Below are 13,135 nucleotides of genomic sequence, written 5' to 3'. Positions count from 1 at the left end.
TTATTATTATTATTATTATTATTATTATTTCCCCCAAGAGGTTTCCATTCTTCTCCGTTGCAGCAGGAAGTCTTGCATTTACCACAGGGAGACGAAGGGCTTTTTCGTGATCCGGACTCGGACAGCGCGCGACTGGCCCTGGCCCCGCCCCCGGCCCCGCCCCCGGCCCCGCCCCCTCCCTCCGCGAGCAAGCGATTGCCACCAACCGCCACCTTTCCCAGAAGGTGGGCAGGAAAAGTTTGCTGCATCACGTGGGGTGGTTGGTTGGTTGGTTGGCGGGTTGGCGGGCGGGCGGGCGGGGGGGGGGGGGGGGGGGTGGGCGGAGCCACCGCAGCTCCCTCTGGATTGGTCGGATCCACGCGTGACGTTTATAGCCGGCGGCGGCGGCGGCGGCGGGCGCGCGGGCGGCGGTTAGGCGGCCATTTTCCGTTTCCGGAGTGGGTTCGCCACCAAACGCTTGTGGCGGCCATTTTGCCCCCGTCATGGTCAGTATTCAACCTGGGCACCGCTAGGAGTATGTCTCGTTCCTGCGCTCGCTGCCTGTGTTTGTTTGGACCTTTGCTTCCGTCCGAGGAGAGTTTTCCGTCTTCGTGGGAGCGGTGGCCTCCGCTGTCTTAATAAGAGGAGTTGATTGTGCCCTGTGCAGTCTCATGGTTGGCCAGCGCCCCCGATCCTCTAAACACCTCCTCCTCATCATCATCATCATCATCATCATCTCTCCCCCCCCACCCCCCCCCCCCCTCCTTCGGTGCTGTAGTTCTGGGAGCGTTGTTGCAGATTGAGGCTGCCCCAGATCTGGCATGGCGGTGAATGTACTGTAAGATGAAGGGAGCCAGCGCTTTTTATGTGCAGCCTTTCATCTAGCCGGGCTCCGTCTCTTTATTTATCTGCACGGGAGGGCGAGCGGATTCGCCGCAAGTATTACCGCTCTCGGGGGTGGGGGTGGGGGTGGTGGTGGTGAGGGGGCGGGGGGGGGGGGGGGGGGGTGGGGGGTGTGTAGGGAGGATGCAAACCTGTGGCTCGCTGTAATTCCACAACCACACAAGCCTCATCACCATCTCCCGGGGAGATTGATTGCGTTCCAGCTGCTAAGAGTTCAGCTCAAAGCCACATGAACCACATCAGCTGCATGCAGATGAGGTAATAAGAGCATACACAATTATTTGCACTGTTTATTATAACAAAGGAAGGGTATGTTGCATTCAACATGCAGTATGATATTGGGAATGTGGCCTGATTGCTGCACATTCTATTCCGTGCTGTCTGCGTCTGATCTAGATCTGAGATGCCTTGGAATGAGTGCAAACTGATTGTAAATGTGTAACGGGGTCATTATTACTAAAAAAAAACTAGTATATATGGTTAAGCTTCATATATAGTTTTAGAATGGTTAGTTTATTTGAATGTCTTGAATTACTGGACTCCCAGGTGTAAGGAAACGGCTTCGATGAATCTTACCGTCCATTTATGTTGAACTGTCATGGACATAGTATAATATGCAATACTGCAAGGATTGTTGGGCATGACTATCGGTAAGACCCAGTTACATTTTTGGGAATGGACAATAGAAGCGATCACTTGCAATGTGCTGACTCTTGTGTTGATTTTTGGGGTGTGAGGCTCCTGTCAGACATCAGTTATACTGGGTATTTTGGGAAAGGAACTATTTTGAAGAAAATATTTTATATTTTAATTAGGAAAACATCAATAAAAAAACTCAAACGTTTAGTTCTGATGCTCTAATAGAATAGTTAATGCAAGTTTCAAATCATACGTTTCTCTTTAGCTGGTGAGGTTTTCCCAAAGAAATTGCAAATGGAGAAAAATAAAATTTTCATGATTTAATTCTCTGGTAACTTTTTACCCTTTGCTACTCCCCTACTGAATTGGCTTGTGACTGTGGGTGCCAATATCTTCTCCACTTGACTGTTATGGCACCAATGAACCTTTCAGACTGCAGATGGCATCACTGCCAACCCAACCTTTGTGTGTTTATCTTCAGCATGAATCTCTAGAAAGCGAACAAGAGATCTAATAATTTATTCTCCTATTTTTCCCCCTGTCCCCATTTCAGGGACCATGAGCCCAATTATAGCACCAAACTTTGGATAAGTTGCTTTACATGGCCTAGGGACTTAACATGGAACCTTTCATTAATATGGCTGTGCTACTTTTGACTGAATTAGCTGAGTGTGAATGTTAGAAAGAAAGATTGTAATAGTGCTTTCATTTATCAATATTGATTTGGATGACTGAATATCTGGAATCAGGTCAGTGGTGATTGTCATTAAAATTGATAAACCTGCAGATCTCTCAATGAATAAAGCACAAAGTATTCACCAAACTGCTTACAGAAATTGCATTGTCTGATTGTTTCTGTTTTTAGCTGCAGAGTGGTAAATTATATTAATGACCAACTGTTACTTTAGCTCGGTAATGTTGGATATGTTATTTGTTCAGCCCATTTAACTGTAAAAGTTAGCCTGCTGCAGAAAGGGAGAAGGGACATATTGGAGTGATCATTATGATTTGTAGTTTTCATGAGAAGTGGTGGAATTATGGAATATGACACCTATAATCCGGAGTTGACATCTCTTGTAGTAAATGAAACTTTCGTTCACCATAAGCCACAGGAAACCAATGGCTTAATTACAGATAGATTGGTAGAGAATAGAATTTGTGAAATCTAAGTGTTAATTTATTTTTTAAATTCATCAGTCTGAGTGATTTGATTTTTAAAAACACTACCGGAAATACTCAGCAGGTCAGGCAGCATCTGTAGAGAGAAACAGTGAACACTTCAGGCTAACTACCCTTCATCAGAGTAAATGAATCATGAGCAATTTTGATTGTTTTTTGTAACCACATTGAAGTTAGAGCAGTCTTGTTATTGAGCTCCTGTGAGGAGGGTTGCACTGTTTTGAGTTCTGTAAAGTTAAAGTTCCTGCTAGATTAAATGTAAATTAATATAGCCACTGCATTCCACTTCTTTTTCAGATACTCCTCAATCAGTGTTAATAGAACTTATTGACCCTGATTTTTCTGAGGACTTTAGTCCTATGGCATGGGAACCCTTGAATGGCACAATGAAAAGAGAAAGTTATGGAATAAGTGACTTAAGGTAATGGGACCAATTAGTGCCCCATCAGTCTAATCTTGATCATCAGTAAAGTGATGGAAGCGGTCCTCAATAGTGCTATCAAACAGCACTTGCTTAGCAATAACCTGCTCACTGACGCTCAGTTTGAGTTCTGTCAGGGTCATTCAGATCCTGACCTCATTACAGCCTTGGTTCAAACATGGACAAAAGAGCTGAACTCCAGAGGTGAGGTTAGAATGAGTGCCCATGACATCAAGGCAGCACTTGACTGAGTGTGGCATCAAAGTGCCCTAGCACAACGGGAGTCAGTGGGAATTGGAGAAAACTCTCTGCTGGTTGGAGTCACACCTAGCACAAAGGAAGATGGTTATGGTTGTTGGAGGTCAGTCATCTCAGTTCAAGGACATCACTGCAGGACTGCCTCAGGGTAGTGTCCTTGGCCCAACAATCTTCAGTTGCTTCATCAACGACCTTCCATCATAAGGTCAGATGTTCGCTGATTGCATAATGTTCACCATTTGCGATTTCTCGGATCCTGAAGCAGTCCATGTCCAAATGTAGCAAGATCTGGATAATATCCAGGCTTGGGCCGACAAGTGGCAAGTAGCGTTTGTGCCCCACAAGTACAAGGCAATGACCGCCTCCAACAGGAGAGAATCTAACCATCACCCCATGACATTCAATGACATTACCATTGCTGAATCCTCCACTATCAACATCCTAGGGGTTACCATTGACCAGAAACTCAACTGAACTACAGTATAAGTACTGTGGTTACAAGAGCAGGTCAGAGGCTCAGAATCCTGCAGTGATTAACTCACTTCCTCACTCCCCAAAGCTTGTCCATTATCTTCAAGGCACAAAGTGAGGAGTGTGTTGGAATTTTCTCCACTTGCCTGGATGAGTGCAGTATCAATAACACTCAAGAAACTTGACACCACCCAGGACAAAGCAGCCTGCTTGATTGGCAAGCTATTCAGAAACTTTCACTCCTTCCACCACCAATGCACAGTGGCAGCAGTGTGTACTATCTACAAGATGCACTGCTGAACTCACCAAGGCTCCTTAGACAGCAGCTTGCAAACCCATGACCACTACCATCTAGAACGACAAGGGCAGCAGATGGGAACACTACCACCTGGAAGTTCCCTTCCAAGCCACATCTTGACTTGGAAATATCATCGTTCCTTCAATGTTGCTGTGTCAAAATCCTGAAACTCCCTTCCTAACAGCACTCTGGGTGTACTTACACCACATGGACTGTAGCGGTTCAAGAAGGCAGCTCACTGCCACCTCATCAAGGGCAATTAGGGATGGGTATTAAATGCTGGCCTAGCCAGAGACACCCACATCCCATGATTGGATAAAAGGAAAAATCTCTTCCTACTCTATTTCCTGGAACATTTGTGCCACTCTCTTGTTACCCTCGCTGAAAATAGGTAATTCTGGCCCCATTTAAAATCCGTAGTAATCACAATTTTCCTGTGTTTAACCAGATTTTACAAATGCAGGAAAATATGGGGTAGGCTGTCAGTGGACAAAAGATTGTTGCAGTAGGTCACATAATTTATGGTGTAGATCGCTATTGCAGGAAAATCAAGGTTATTGTAAATCTTGGAGGGAATAAATGTTAGAGTACCAGAACGTGAAATAATTTTCAAGAGACTCGGGTATTGCAGAATAAGTCATTACTGAACTGTTTGACATGCAATACGTAAACTAATTTGTAAAATGGCAATAGGAAGTTGCTAAACCGTAATCGAGTGAAAATAAATGTTACAAATACTCAAATTCGTGATTGTGCCGGTCACTCAACAGCATGCCAGTTGAGTCTTATTCATTATTGTTAAAGACAACTTCTTCATTAGCTTTTTCAACATCACTTGTTAGGTATCTGCGACATCAATATTTTCTCCACTGTGCAGTATTTTACACTTTGCCAAATTAAATTTCAGTGCTTTGTCTGCTTATGTATTCTGTCCAGCTCATTCTGTAATTTCTGAGCTGTTCCAGATTCCAATGTTCTTCCTAGTTTGGTATTATTTTCAAATCTGATCAAGTGCATTGAGATTTTGAATCCAAGTCAAACAGAGGTGTTTCCAGCTCAGACCCCAGTCAGCACTTCTATCTGACCCTCTTCTCTCACCCACCCGTGACTCTGTACCCTCTGACAAGTACCTATTTTTTTTCTACTCTTCAGCTAATTTCTTGTCCATTCCCAAAATTTACTCTGGATCCCTGCAGCTTTTGCGTGTAATTAATAGCATAAAAGCAAAATATTGCGGTTGCTGGAAATCTGAAATAGAAACTAAGTGTTGAAAATACTCAGCAGCTCTGGCAGCATCTCTGGAGAGAGAAATGGAGTTAATGTTTTCAGAATATGACTCGTCAGAACTGAAGGAAGGTACACGTGATGGGTTTTATTAATAGCATTTTGGTTGAATTTTTGAACTACCTTTGGAAAGATCTCTAACTGGAAAGCACTATTTCAGTGTTGCCTACAGGTGTTGGAGATAATTACATGTGCAGCTAGTTGTGGACACAAACTGACAAACTTCTTAAACAGCGACAGTACATAAGAATACATGCCATATATTAAAATATTTCATTGAGTCTTCTATGAGTATAGTAACTAGCAAATTATTTTGACATAAGTGATGAAGGTTAAATAACTTGGGAATTAACTGCAGAATTCTTTTGTGTGATTGTTTATAGAAACACAGATTAGAGAGACATATATCAATGCAAACTATTTTTTAAAAAAGTGTATTTTTAGAAAAGCCACAAGCAGCAAAACATTTTCAAACCATCTGTCAAGTCAACCTTGTGTTTATAGAGTGGATCTATTCAAAAGAAGTATTATCTCTCAAATTCATGTGCTTGACTTGTGCATTTCCTATTTGATTTGGGGACTTTGAGAAATATTCTAAAGTTGTCTCAAGTTTGAAACTTGAGACCTCCTGTATTTGTGTGAAGGAATAAGGAGGCCTCTTTTTTTTCCTTTGGGTTTTTTGTTCAAGTAAGATCCAAGGTGCTGTTGATCAGAGTTAATGTGAGCCAATTTCTTATACAATCACTCCTGTAAATTGATACATTTTCAAAATTAACTGAATGACTGTTAACAGAACCACAGGTTATAGAGATGAATGTAGCCCAGTCAAATACTGTGTGGGACATGACTCGTAAACTATTGGGATCTTGGAAACACGCCAAGAAAGTATAAATAATGTGGGATATTTTAGAGTTGTTTACCTTTGGGAACAGGATGAAATTGTAAAATCTTCCTTTAGAATATGGAGCGAGTTGGGAAGAGATCATGAAGTAGATGATGTAGGAAAGTTTACATGAGCTATGAAACGAATGGTCTGTTTTCTGTTTTCAAGATGTACTGGGCAATTGAGCTATACTTGTGACCTACTGTTTTAAAAAAAAAGCCTGTGTAAAAACCAGTTGTCCACCTGCATGTACACGCAAGCACAGTTTCCTATTTTTATTTTTTGCTTGCAAATGAGTTGTATATGAAATTTGCTGACTGGTTGCCATATTAGTAAACAGCATTAGACTATAAATCTGATGTCACCTGTGTTTTTGGTGAGGTCCAAAAAGAGAATGTCTAATTTTGGGCCATGGTTTATTTTTTCTGGGATATAAAACAAGCTCATTTTAGGTCCATTTCAAGAACTGCATCCTGTTCTCAATGACTTAGTGGCTAAATACACCAATAATGTGACAGTGAGGTACAAAGACCAATTAGGTGCAGTATCTGGTAATGGGTCTGCTGAAGCAGCAGAAGGGAAAGATGATTGGCCATGGTCCCTCTAAACCAGGGAGGGTAAAATCAGCTAAGCCTTCTGTTGTTAAGTGCCATGAAGGTCCTCTACTCAAAAGACTAGTTATCCTGGTATGAGGAAAGGAATGAATTGGTACTCAGTCATGTGGGTGAAATATAGAGCACAGTTGGAGAGTGCGAGAGGAGTACCCCGAGTTAGGGAGTCAGTAGCACCGAGAGGAGAGTGGAAGAGGAGGACCCTGAGCCAGGTAGTCAGCAGCACCTAGAGGAGAGTACGAGAGGAGGACCCCGAGCCAGGCAGTCAGCAGCACCTAGAGGAGAGCAGAGGATCTATAAAAATAGCGCGAGAAGTGGCGAGAGTTCGAGTGCAGAGGTGACTGAGGTTGAGGAGGGAGTAGGTGCTCCTTTCCTTTTCTACCTTTCCTCAGTAAAGAGAGCAGAGGCCTTGGTAAGTAGGTTCTGGTGAGTAAATTAGAAAAGTGCAATATTTTTAAACAAATACCTATACTTAGATTTAACTCAGGGCCAGGAGTAAGGGAAATCTAGGGCCAATATTGGAAAGTAATATAAATAATCCAAAGTAGAATAAAGTTAATATAAGGGCAGTAGATTTAAGACATGGTAGGGCAGCTCACTCGAGTGGAATGCATATCCTGTAATATGTGCAAAGTCATGGATGCTACCGGTGTCCTAGATGAGCACTTACATGAAGTGTCGACAACTGCAGAAACTTGAGCTCCGGGTTTCAGAGCTTGAGCGGCAGCTGGAGTCACTGGTGCATCCGTGAGGTTGAGAGCTATGTAGATAGCACGTTCAGAGAGGTGGTCACACCGCAGCTTAAAGGCCTGGAGATGGCGAGGGAATCGGTGACCACCAGGCAGTCCAAGAGAAGTAGGCAGGTACTGCAGGAGTCCCCTGGGATTCCGCTCACAAATCAGTTTTCTGTTTTGGAAGCTGGTGAAGGGTGCTGGTTCTTAGAGGAGTGCAGTCAGAGTCAGGTTTATGGCATCACGAGGGACTCGGCTGTATAGGAGGGGAGGAAGAAGAAAGAGTAATAGTGATAGGGGATTCACTGGTTAGGGGAACAGACAGGCATTCCTCTGGCCATAGACGTGACTCCAGGATGGTATGTTTCCTCCCTGGGATGCCAGAGTCAAGGATGCCACAGAGTGGCTGCAGGACATTCTTCTAGGGGAGGGTGAACAGCCAGAGGTCGTGCTCCACATTGGTACTAATGACTTGGGTAGGAAGGGGGATGTGATCCTGCAATCAGAATTTAGGGAGCTAGGTAGAAAATTAACATGCAGGACCTCAAATGTAGTAATCTCCAGACTACTCCTAGTGCCACATGCCAGTGAGTGCAGAAATAGGGGAATAAGGCATATGAATGTGTGGCTAGAAAGATGCTGCAGGGGAGAGGACTTTAGATTCTTGGGGCACTGGGACTGGCTCTGGGGGAGATGGCAGCTGTACAAGCTGGATAGGTTGCCCCTGAATAGAGCTGGGACTGAGTTCCTTGCGGGATGTTTTGCTAGTGCTGGTGGGAGGGCTTTAAACTAACTCGGCAGGGGTGCGGGAACGAAGAGAAAATATTAGAGGGGAGTACCAGAGTGCACAAAATACTGGGAGGGACAGATAGCACTAGTGTAGAAAATAGTAAGTTAATGGGTGAAGTCGGGGTGAGGGTGAAAGTAACAAAATCTATATCGGGACTACTATGCATGTATCGGAATGCATGGAGTATAGCAAATGAGATTGAGGAGTTACAGGTGCAGATTGCCATGTGGAAATATGATGTGGCGATGACAGAGACCTGGCTCAAGGAAGAGCAGAACTGGGTGTTAAATATTTCCGGGTATAAGTTGTTTAGAAAAGATAGAAACATAAACATAGAAAAAGTAGGAAAGGAGGAGGGGTGGCGGTATTGGTTAAGGAGAGCATTGCCGTGCCAGAGAAAGAGGATGTCCCAAAGGGTTCAAGGACAGAATCAATTTGGCTAGAGCTAAGGAACAAAAAGAATGTGATTACGTTGTTTGGTGTAGCCTGTAGACTGCCAAATAGTGAGAAGGATGTAGAAGAACAAATCTGCAGGGAAATTGCAAAGCGATGCAGGCATTATAGGGTAGTTATAATGGGGTACTTTAACTATTCAAATGTAGACTGGGACAGTGGTAGTGTAAAGGGTGGAGAGGGTCAAAAGTTCCTAGATTGCATTCAGGAAAATTTTCTACAGCCCAATGCAACAAGAAAAGATAGTATTGGACCTGGTTCTTGGAAATGAGGTGGGCCAAGTAGATCAAGTGTCAGTGGGGGAACATTTAGGAGACAATGATCATTGTATTGTACATTTTAGGATGATAGAAAAGGACAATAGACAATCCAGAGTAAGAATAATTAACTGGATGAGAGCCGACTTTGATGGGACAAGAACAGGTGCTGGGCCAGATAGACTGGAATGAAAGGTTGGTGGGAAAAACCGTAGCTGAACAATGGACTACCTTCAAAAAAATAATTGGTTTGGTTCAAGGTATATTCCATTGAAAGGGAAAGGTAGGGCAAACAAACCCAGAGCTCCTTGATCAAAAAGGTGATAGAAATTAAGATAAAGAAAAAAAAGTGTGCTTATGACAGGTTTCAGGTAGAAAATACAATTGAGAACCAAGAGGAATACAGAAGGTTCAGAGGGGAGGTGAAAAATCATATTAGAGAACCGAAATGAGAAAAGACTGGCAGCCAACATGAAGGGGAATCCCAAAGTCTTTGATAGGCATATAAATAGTGAGGTGGTAGGGCCGATTAGGAACCTAAAAGGGATTTTACACATGGACGAAGGGGCCATGGCTAAGGTGTTAAATGAATACTTTGCCAATGAGCTGGATGCTACCCAGGTCATGCTGACAACGAGGAAACTGTCACTAGAGGGGTTCAAAATTGATGAGGAAGTGTTGAATAGACTATCAGTACTTAAAGTTGACAAGGCCCCAGACAGGATAAGATGCAACCAAGGATATTGAAGGAAGTGAGAGTAGAAATTGCAGGGGCACTGGTCATAATTTTTCAGTCTTTCCTAGACTCAGGGGAAGTGCGAGAGAATTGGAGAATTGCAAAGATTAGGCCCTTGTTCAAGAAAGGTTGGAAGGATAAGTCCAGCAATTACGGACCAGTCAGTTTAACTTCAGTGGTGGGCAAAATCCCAAAAACAATTATTTGGGATAGAAATAGTAGTCACTTGGAAAAATATTTGGTTGATAAGGAAGAGCCAGCATGGATTTCGAAAGGGGAAATCGTGTTTAACTAACTTGCTGGGGTTTTTTTTGAAGAGGTAACAGGAAAGATCAATGAGGGTAATGCTGTTGATGAGGTGTACATGGACTTTCTAAAGGCATTTGATATAGTGCCACACAACAGACTTGAGAAAAGTTATTGCTCATGGAATGAAAGGGACAGTAGCAACATGGATACAAAATTGGCTGAAAAATAGGAAGCCAAGAGTAATGGATATTTTTCGGGCTGGAGGAAGGTTTGTGGTGGAGTTCCCCGGGAGTAGATATTGGGACCCTTGCTTTTCCTGATTTTTATTAATGAATCTAGATCTTGGTGTGCAGGGGACAGTTTCAAAGTTTGCGGATGAAACAATGCCTAGGAGTGTTGTAAACTGTGAGGAGGACAGTGTAGAACTTCAAAAGGACATAGACAAGTTGGTGGAGTGACAGATGGTTAACAGATCAAGTTCAATGCGGACAAACATGAGGTGGTGCATTTTGGTAGGAAGATCATGGACAGACAACATAAAATAAAGGGTGAAATTTTGAAGGGGGTGCAGGAGCAGAAAGACCTGGGTGTATATGTGCATAGATCATTGAAGGTGGCAGGACAAGTGGAGAGAGCAGTTAATAAAGTATAAAGTATCCTGTGCTTTTATTAACAGGTGCATAAAGTACAAGAGCAAGGAGGCTATGCTGCATTTATATAAGAAACTGATTAGACCTCAGCTGGAGTATTGTGTACAGTTCTGGGTGCCACATGATAGGAAGGACGTGAACACATTGGAGAGAGTGCAGAAGAGGTTTACAAGAATGGTTCGAGGGATGAGAAACTTTAGTTACGAGGATAGATTGGAGAGGTTGGGACTGTTCTCCTTGGAGAGAAGAAGGCTAAGAGGAGATTTGATAGAGCTGTTTAAAATCATGAGAGGGCTGGACAGAGTAGATGGGGAGAAGCTGTTCCCACTTGTTAAAGGATCAAGAACTAGAGAGCACAGATTTAAAGTGATATGCAAAAGAAGCAAATGTGATGTGAGATAAAACTTTTTCACACAACGAGTGGTTTGGGTCTGGAATACACTGCCTGGAAGTGTAGTGGCGGCAGGTTCAATCGAGGCATTCAAGAGGGCATTAGCTGATTATTTGAAACAATGTGCAGGAGTACAGGGAACAGGCAGGGCAATGACACTAGGTCATAATGCTCATTTGGAGAGCCGGTGTAGACATGATGGGCTGAATGGCCTCCTTCTGTACTCTAAAATTCTGTAAAGTGTCTGTGAACTTCATCCCAACTTGAGTTTATGCATTTAAGTTGCAGTGGGTAGGAAAACCATTTTTTTTTTAAAAGAAATAGGCTATACATGTGCTTTACAGTAACTAAATGGTAAAGTATTTAATTTCTGAAACATTCTCAGGATACAGCCTGTTGACCAACACCTCCAGTCAGTAACAGTTTTTTAATATGTTGAAGTCAACATTATAATGTTCTCAGGTCCAAGGCCCCATGCTCAAGAGTTATGAGCCATGGCCAGTGGCAGAACCAGCGAACTTTGCACGGTGATAGCGGAAAAGCCAGAACCTCAGGACAATGGCTGCTTAGAGGCAGCGGGTCCTTCGGGAAGAGGATTTGTTCCCTTTAAGCACATGTGAGGAAGGCCACTGGAAACCACCTTGTGTATTCTTTTCCCTAGTCATACTGCTCATAGTTGACAAATATAAGACTAACTACTTCAATGGGACCAACAAAATGCTTGGTGTTGCATCTGGCAGGAGAGGGAATAAGCCCTTCCAGGTTGTCAACATGCAAAATCCTTACTGACAGCTGATGAGAATGGGAACTTGGAATATGACAATAATGATGAGAAGGGGGAAGCAGGAAAATGATAGGAGAGAAATGGGAAGGTGCAGCCTGAACCTTGTCTGAAGTAAGTATGTAAGTTTGAGAGATTGTGGTAATTTTGAAAGTGGTGATAAGAGAATCATTTTATGCAAGTGGCGAACAGAGCCAAAGAGATATTGCCATAACATTAGATAATGGCACAGTGTGATGAAAATTGATCAGCACAGTGACAGACTGCTGAAAATGATGCTCCATGCTGATCCGGTGGATGTTGTTGATATAGCAATGTACATGCCCACATCAGGGCACTTGGATGAAGAAGTGGAGATAGAACCCAAAACTGGAAGAACTAATAAAAAAGCACATTCTTGTTGATTATGGAAGACTGGAGTGATGTAGTCAATGAAGGCAGAGATGGAAACAAAGTTGGAAGCCATCGACTGAGTGTCAGAAATGGCAGGATGTTGAGTTCAATTCGGTTTCAAAATTCTCCATGTGGGAATTCATTTTGGGTGCATTGCTTGTTCGTTTAAAAAAAGCACAAATGAATAATAACACTGAAAAGAAAATTAGCCTATCACAAAAGTCTAACTTTGATTAAAATATATTTAAAAACTATTCCAATACATTGAAAAGTCAGTCAGAATCCCAAGATGAATGCATATCCTCTTCCATACATCAAACTCCTGTTAAAACTTCTTACAGAGAAGGGCACAAATGAGTTCAAGAAGCGATTTGACCTGCATCTAAGGGATTGTAGCCTTTTGTATCCAATAGTAATACTGAGAACATGGGTGATTCTCACTGTTCATGATATTCTTTACTTTGGTCAAAATTCTTCAAGAACAGATTTAGTCAAGAAAGATCTGCTCATCATAAACCCTTTCTGCCTGATTGAACCCTTACCTATGCACTCCTAAGACATCTATTTTCTTAAGACAACAATACGAGGAGAGACATCCAAAAAGGATAGGGCACCCAACTGCAGCTGTTTGGAAGAGTTTCGTGATTGTGGGATCTACTCGAAAGGATTTCCACTCTGAGCTAGTATAATTGTACATATCCCTTGGCCACCTTGACTACACTGTTCCCCCTCCAATTCAGCTTCTTATCTACTTGATACCTAGATGCTTGTAGCTGGT

General features: G+C 42.8%; 1 protein-coding gene across 8 annotated transcripts in view; it reads left to right on the top strand.

Moving 5' to 3' along the window:
- Positions 1 to 381: 381 nt before the first annotated feature.
- Positions 382 to 13,135, top strand: part of znf618 (zinc finger protein 618) — a 129,921-nt gene continuing 117,167 nt past the window's right edge. For 4 of the 8 annotated variants that reach the window (XM_041193332.1, XM_041193328.1, XM_041193327.1 and 1 more), the window contains exon 1: positions 996 to 1,140. The gene's annotated coding sequence lies outside the window, so the exon portion shown is untranslated. Of the gene's footprint in view, positions 486 to 995; positions 1,141 to 13,135 lie in introns of those variants that run through there. The other 4 variants (XM_041193331.1, XM_041193333.1, XM_041193325.1 and 1 more) reach the window with 4 other exon arrangements.

This window comes from Carcharodon carcharias, chromosome 8 (assembly GCF_017639515.1).
Source record: "Carcharodon carcharias isolate sCarCar2 chromosome 8, sCarCar2.pri, whole genome shotgun sequence".
Taxonomy (NCBI): Eukaryota; Metazoa; Chordata; class Chondrichthyes; order Lamniformes; family Lamnidae; genus Carcharodon; species Carcharodon carcharias.
The sequence above is the reverse complement of the archived record's forward strand: the minus strand, read 5'-3'. Positions and strand labels throughout refer to the sequence as shown.